The sequence below is a fragment of the Pinus tabuliformis genome, chromosome Q, assembly GCF_031772625.1.
Source record: "Pinus tabuliformis cultivar Carrire ecotype Pingquan chromosome Q, CPIR1, whole genome shotgun sequence".
NCBI classification, from domain to species: domain Eukaryota; kingdom Viridiplantae; phylum Streptophyta; class Pinopsida; order Pinales; family Pinaceae; genus Pinus; species Pinus tabuliformis.
Genome location: NC_142296.1, coordinates 1,308,995,209 through 1,309,002,291, shown reverse-complemented (window position 1 = coordinate 1,309,002,291; position 7,083 = coordinate 1,308,995,209).

Here is a 7,083-nt window from a genome sequence, read left to right as displayed (position 1 = left end):
TGTATGGATGAGTCAGTAGATAGGAAAAATTTACCGAGAGAGGTAGGTGTCGCTACATTAATGGTGACTATAAAAAACACTCAAACAATAAATTAAGGACCACAACACACAAAAGTAAACAATGGAGTTTTGTCTAATTAGAAGCAAGGAATATATGATATTTATTACATGTTTCATTGAATTAAATGAATAACAAAGCCTTAGGGATAAGTGATTTGATCACAGAAAAAATAGACACATGATGGAGTACCTTCTAGGCACTGTGATCAAATTAATAAGTTAGGGGAGCTGTTAGGCCCCTATACTACTAGTGTAACCCCTTATTGTTATTAGTATAACCCACTTATTATATTGATGTACCCATGTAGTGCCCATATTGTTACTATTTTTCCCCATAGAAGCCCACCATTGTTATTATTGTGCCCTTACATTATTATTGTTATGTGGGCTCTGATTATGTTATGACCCCTTAAACTCCTATATATAGAAAGGAGGTATTTTCATTTGTATCATTCAAGAATTGTTCATTTATGTAATGTAAAGGAGGTTTCCCCCTCGAAGAGGCTGAATTCTAAGACGTGGATCTATCTTTTCTTGAGCTCGTTTCATAACATTTGGTATCAGAGCTTTGGATTCTAGGGTTTCGCTACTCCAAACAGGTCATCGTGGAATTTTCGCTATAACGTTTTTTCTGTGACGTTTCAGAAGTCGAAAAAAAACCCATTTGAGAAGAAATCGTGCTAAACCTTGGGTCCCAATTTAAGAGATTTTCACGTGATATTTTCCGAGATATGATCTGCGGAAGTTGGTCTTTTTCCATACTCTTGAATTACATTTAAAACAGGTGACCTGGGGAAAATCGTCATAACATTCACTCTGGGGATCGGATTGAAATTTCGTAAGAAGGTACAGAAAGAGGACGGAGTGTAGTTTCTTGTATGAATTGTTCAAATCCAAAGGTTGAAACAGTGACTCGTGGCATGTCGTACAAGTTCGCTCTACTGAACTAGTCTATAATCAGGTCATCTTGGGATATTGTGCATAACTCTTTCTTGGAGAATCCAATTTGGATCAGACTGGTGGCATTAGAAAGAGGACACAGAAGGCTACTACAGGTCACAATTTCAGAACTTGAAGATCCGAAAGTACAGAGTTACATTCATTTCAAGGTAGAGCTCCTAAAATCTAGAAAAACAAGATGAGGAAGTTTGATGGCAAGGATTCGGTAAATTGGATACTTCAGATGGAGCAATATTTTGATATACATGGTGTAAAACCGTTACAAAAGGTATGTATTGCATATTCGTATTTAGAACCAGATCAATTTTTATGGTAAAAAGGGCTTTGTTCTCATAAAAAACTTGTTACGTTGTCAATTTTCACGGAGGAAATGATAGCACATTATGAGGATACAAAGAGCAACACCTTCTTTAGAGCAACACCACAACAATTAGAAAGAGTAAAAGGGCTTTGTGACATAGTGGAAAGAAAAATTATGGAAACCAGGAAGTGTACCCCTCATAACTATAAATATGGAAGTGTTGTTTCTCCTAGCCTTCCACAACCTACAAGGGTTACACCACAACAATTGGAAGAAAAAAGAGAAAAAGGGCTTTGTTACAATTGTGATAGCAAATGCACTAAAGGTCATAAGTGTGTTGAGAAGAAATTATTTTACATAGAATATGAAGAGGAGGAAGAAAAGGATCAAGAAACAACAAAAGAAGAAGATATACGCGAGGACCCCACCCCAGAGAAAGGAGAAATGAATGAGACCATATCTTGTAAAGCATTGGCAAGAATTACCACTCCTCAAACTCTCAAGATAGAAGGACATATCAAGAAGAAAAGGTGCAAGAAGTGAAAGATCACATCGAGAAAGAAGAAATGAATCCAACCATATCTTGTAATTCATTTTTCGAATTTACTACTCCTAAAACTATCAGGATAGAAGGACATATAAAGAAGAAAAATGTTCAAGAAGTGAAAGATCACATCGAGCATCAAGAAATAAATCCGACCATATCTTGTAAACGATTGGAAGAAATTACCACTCCTCAAACTCCAGAGATAGAAGGACATATCAAGAAGAAAAAGGTCCAAGCAGTGAAAGATCAGATTGAGCATCAACAACAAGTTCTCCAACTTTTAAAGGATAATGCCACTTCGGTGAAAAATCAAACGAAACAATGGGCACTTAAAAAAAGGCGACCTTACCGAATGGGAAGACTCTTCAAGGATGAGGATATGGAAGCATTGTTTTGTGCTATTTATATTATTCAACCAGATTGGATAAACGAAGCAAGGGATGAACAGAAGAAGGACGAAGAAGTATGGCCACTTATTCAAAAGTTGCAAAAGATCCCAATTCAAACAATATTGCCAGAAATTGAAGAGGAAGGAAAAATCATATTGGAACCTAGAGCAGTCACAGGAACAAGAACCCGACAGCTACGAAATCGATCAATTTCAGAGTATCTCATCAAGTGGAAGAACTTACCCGCTGAATATTCCACATGGGAGGACAAGAATTTTATACAAAAGCATCAAGAACTACTCAAGCGTTGAGGACAATGCTTTTTGAAGGAGAGGGGCATGTTAGGCCCCTATACTACTAGTGTAACCCCTTATTGTTATTAGTATAACCCACTTATTATCTTGATGTACCCATGTAGTGCCCATATTGTTACTATTGTGCCCCATAGAAGCCCACTATTGTTATTATTGTACCCTTACATTATTATGGTTATGTGGGCTCCGATTATGTTATGACCCCTTAAACTCCTATATATAGAAAGGAGGTCCTTTCATTTGTATCATTCAAGAATTGTTCATTTATGTAATGTAAAGGAGGTTGCCCCCTCTAAGAGGCTGAATTCTAAGGCGTGGATCTATCTTTTCTATCTTTTCTTGAGCTGGTTTCATAACATGAGCCTTGTTGTAGTATACAGGGTAACCGAGATTTAATTTTCAATATTAAAAGCACTCAAGTGCCCATTCTCATGTTTAATGCAGCTATCGAATTCAAGAAGTGAGATGAAATCACATGATGGAGTGTCATGTTGATGGAGTTCCTATGCAAAAGTGGAGGGACAAGAGCTAAAATATTTATGTAGAATGTACGATGTTGCAGTGTGGACAAAGTATTTCGGGGTTATGTATGAGTCATTGTGGTTCAATAGAATAGAGTGTCGAATGTTAAAGGTGGTAAAGGATTACAGAGAGATTATATCAAGAAAGGAGGTTTCCACATATAGTGAACATTAGTTCATTATTGGGTATGGGTTGGAGCCAACATACAAGAATTTGGTACATCTATATTAGTGGGTTTCTGAAGAAATATTGGGGGTTGTTGCCTCCTACAAGTTTGTGTTTACATAAATCCAAGGAGTTGCAAGTTGGTGCTTGTAACAAATCCATGAAGTTGGTGCTTCACATGGTGCTTTTGGTAAGCTAATCAGGTCTCTACAAAAGGAGGGAGTTGGTGTTTCTTGCTAGTGGGTGTTAGAAAACAATCAAAGGGATTTGGTGCTCCCTATGAGTGGTGGCTCATAAACAAGATTTGATGTAATAAAGTATGTCCTCTTATTTACATCATAATAACAAAAAAACTTTGTTGGTTTTTCTCCTCAAAGGGTTTTCACATTAAAATTGTGTATCTCATGTGTTTCTTTCTCATGATATGTATGCTTGTGTTTGTTTATATAAATGTTGTTATGTTATGTTAATGCTTTCTCACAAAATGATTTCCATGTTCGAATGTTAAATATAAATTCGTAGAAAAAATTGAATTAGCCCTAATATAGATTCACCCCCCCCCTTAGTATTAAACATTGTTTCCAACAATTGCTATCATAGAAAAGTTCCTTCAAGAAAAACTTAATTGCTCGAAGGTATATAAAAGAGAAATAATGGCTAATCAAATTTGGCTAAGAACAGAAGGAGTTCCATTCTTGAATGGATCAAACTATGACATCTAGAGTATTATAATGGGATCATGTTTAATGGTAATCAATGAAGATATTTGGTTGGATGTAGAATATGTAGAGGAGAATGATTTTAATGTAGATGCCAAGTATTATCAACCTATTTTTTTGCGTAGGCTTAGTACTATTCTACATTATGCTAATTGATATTTTTTTGTGCCTTCAACCTTATATTTACCAATCAGGACACCCAATCACTTGGACGATGCCTTCTCCATGAAACTGAAACATTATAGTCACTCAAAACCTGCCTTATCCAAGTGACTGCAGTACAATTATCCCTGTTCTATGACTATGACTAGGGGATCTTTCTAGAGTCTTATGGCTTCTAGGAGATCACCTTGATTCATCACCTATTTGAGATGGACAAGAATTATCATTGAGAAGCTTTTGTAACTTCACATCATCCTGAGTGTCTACATTCATCCTCCTAGGAGCTCTCCTTACCCTATTTACACTAGACCACTTGAGAGGGTGAAGCTGAGTTTTTGATCTTGAGTGTATGCTTTGGTATCAAATTATTGGTGAGATATATAAGGTTTGTGAGTGATATGCTACTAGAGTCTTTGATCTTCATGTATTTTTTCATGTTGTAGTGGGGAGGCACTGGGGATCTTGGAGAGGTGACCTTGGTGAAGGTATAATTATATTTTTATTCTAGATTAATAGAAATGGATGTTCCTTGCGTGTATTTACATGTTTGCAATAGGAAAATATATTCTTTATATGATTTTTTGAGCTGGAAAAATTTAGAGCAAGATCACTTGTGTTTGCGGTTGTGTGTAGGTGTTGAGATCGACTGTAGATGATGCATATCACTTGAGTGGGGCATGACTTCTACTATGAATTCAAAACCTTTCACCAACTTGTGAGAAGGCAAGGTGCATGCTCCTTATTTTATACCATCTACAATCACTTAATTGGTTCAAGTATCATCACTGGGTTGGGATTTGATTGTCTATCCACTCGCTACTCTTTTCTTGTTTTTTGATGATTTTATTCAACAATAGATCATGGATAAATAACTCCTTGAAAGTAAATTTAATTTCAATAGAACTAGTGCTTTCAATGAGAGCATTCTTGTTCCTTGTCCTCTTCGCCTTCAATCTTTGTTGATTTCTCTCCTATTCTAGTTTTCTGAGCTTCCCTGAATTTTTTGACTCTTTGTGGTTGTTTTCAAGGCTTAATTAATTAAACATTCATTATTTTTTCCATTTTTATGTGTGATTTTCATAATATTTGGGTTTCTTCTCCAGTCAAGAGTGTAGCACTGTTTTTTTTATACTTTGAGTTATTGGTCTCTACCTTGATATTACAAACTAAAGACCATTCATTATATCCATAGTTGATATATGTGACAAGCCTTCTAGCCTTGAAAAACTCACATTTATTCCCTGAAAGTTTTTTTCTCTCATGTGGATCTACATTCCCTTTTCGTCTACTAGTTGGCTCTGGTCTGGATCTGTCATATGGTGCCTACGCTTGGTGTGGAGCCTGATTATCTTCTTTATTCAAAGGTTTCAGCCGGATGTATACCCCAAGAAGACTGTACAGCCCTCCACGTGGAGGGGGGAGGGGGGACGGGGGACGGGGAGTGGGGGGGACTTGTCCCCCTCGTGGGAGTCTGGGGGGACTAATCCCCTCCGGTTGGGGGGTCTGGGGACTGGCAGTCCCCCGGCAGGGGTGTTGTTGGGAAAAGTATCCAATACGGAATGACCCTATCCCACTCTAAGGGTGATAGTACCTCAGCAACAACTGAATGCAAAGTTATTCAAGGTTACTTCTTTATGAGATGAGAGAGGGAAGAAAGGGATGATCTACTAACCGTTATTTTGCATTAATAGTCGATCCAGTCTTCGCTCCTTCCTGCTTGCTCCTAGCTCCTTGCTCTTTCACCGGCCTAGCTACACAAAGATCCTGTAAAAGCACAAGAAAAGGAAACTACAAGAAGCATACATCCATAATCGATTCAGGGATTAGCATAAATCAAATATACAAGCATCAATTCATCATCAAGACACATGCATATAGAAGAACCTCAAATACTTTATTAATAGAAGAAGTAAAGTTCTGAGAGAGTTACAACCATAATAGGCCCAATCTAGCAACACCTCCCAGCAGAAAGAAATCTCCTCTTCACCTCCTTCAATCAAATCACCCAATAGCTCTATACTCAAACCAATAACACTTCCTTACTTGCACAAAATTCCAGCCTCCCTAGACTTCATGAGAGAGATCTATATATAGGGTTTTGGAGAAGGGATGAGTTATCTTGAGACTGGCATGAAGCTGACTAGTGTCCTCTCCCACTTTAGTTAATCTTCAGTTCTTGAATCCACTTGGAGATTCTTGCTTCCACTTGGAGACCAAGACCCTCTTACTCATCACAAGGCGAATTCCTTGACCCAAGTGTCAGTTTGGAAGCTTCCTGGACAGTTGACACCTTGCAGAATGACTGTGCCACTTGGCCAATCTCGCCCAGCGCAGGTAGCCTTCATTAGATTTGAAATTCAGCGCAGGTACAGAGAGGAGCAGTTGACATTCAGCGCAGATGCTCAGTGGAGCAGCTGACATGATCCAGAAATAGCCTGTTTTTGAGTGTTTTCAGGTGGAGAACTGATTTTCAGTGCTGTGGTTTGCTGACCTTGTTCCTCTAAGGGTAAGAACAACATGTTTAGGGACTTAGGATCCCTCAGATTACTGACATTTCATGCTCCATGCTGTTAGGAACAAAAATGTCTATAACAGTTGCCCCCTAAAGTATGAGGTCGTTTATCGGGTGAAATGCTTTATCAGGAGGATCCGAAGTTCATTCAATCGCTGAGAGGTGCCCTGCAATAAAATACAATACAGTACATTATTTTTTCATTCTGCCTTCATGATCTAGCTGAGGCGAGCATTCCCATGCTCAGCTTTATAAATTCATTTTGGTACATATAACAGACGACCGTCTGATGATAGGCTGATAATTCTCTACTGAAATTATCATCCTTTGAGTAGGATGATCATCTGCTGCAATAATGTACATATCAAATGTCTTTATATTTCCTGAATATATATCGCAGCCCGGATGGATGAAACTAGATCCGGGGTCTTC